We start from the raw sequence: 529 nt of genomic DNA, 5'->3' as shown, positions 1-529 counted from the left end.
AAGCGATTCATGGACTGAGTTTTTCTTTCAAAGATTATTTCCCTCTTCATCCCCCTTCTCACCTGAAAAAAAAAATAAGAACGAACGAAAGAGAAGGACTACCATCGTTTTTTTTTTTTCATTTTAAGATTATTCACTATCTCAGACTACATTCTACAAAACATTAAATCATTTTGTCGGGGTGCTGTGGAGTAGTGGCTAGGCTTCTTTAGATTTGTTAAGAGAAGAGATGGGTTCGAATCCATGCCAAAAATCGTCAGGTTATATCCTTGGACACGATGTCTTCACACTCTGTCCCTAAGTGACCACTGAATACCCCGGTGTATTAAAACGGGTACCAGTCCTAGGAATGCTAGGGCGATGTCACATAACTGGCAACGCCCACCAATAGGAGAACAACATTTACAATGATAAAAAAAAAGGAGACCTTGGAAAAATGTGGCTGATTTACAACAGTCAACCGTAACAGATTGTTTTGCACAGATTTTCAATCTCCGTGCTTTGGCAATATATGTCGAGGCGAATGATG

This window comes from Diadema setosum, chromosome 14, assembly GCF_964275005.1.
Source record: "Diadema setosum chromosome 14, eeDiaSeto1, whole genome shotgun sequence".
Lineage (NCBI taxonomy): Eukaryota > Metazoa > Echinodermata > Echinoidea > Diadematoida > Diadematidae > Diadema > Diadema setosum.
This window is presented reverse-complemented; position numbering follows the sequence as displayed.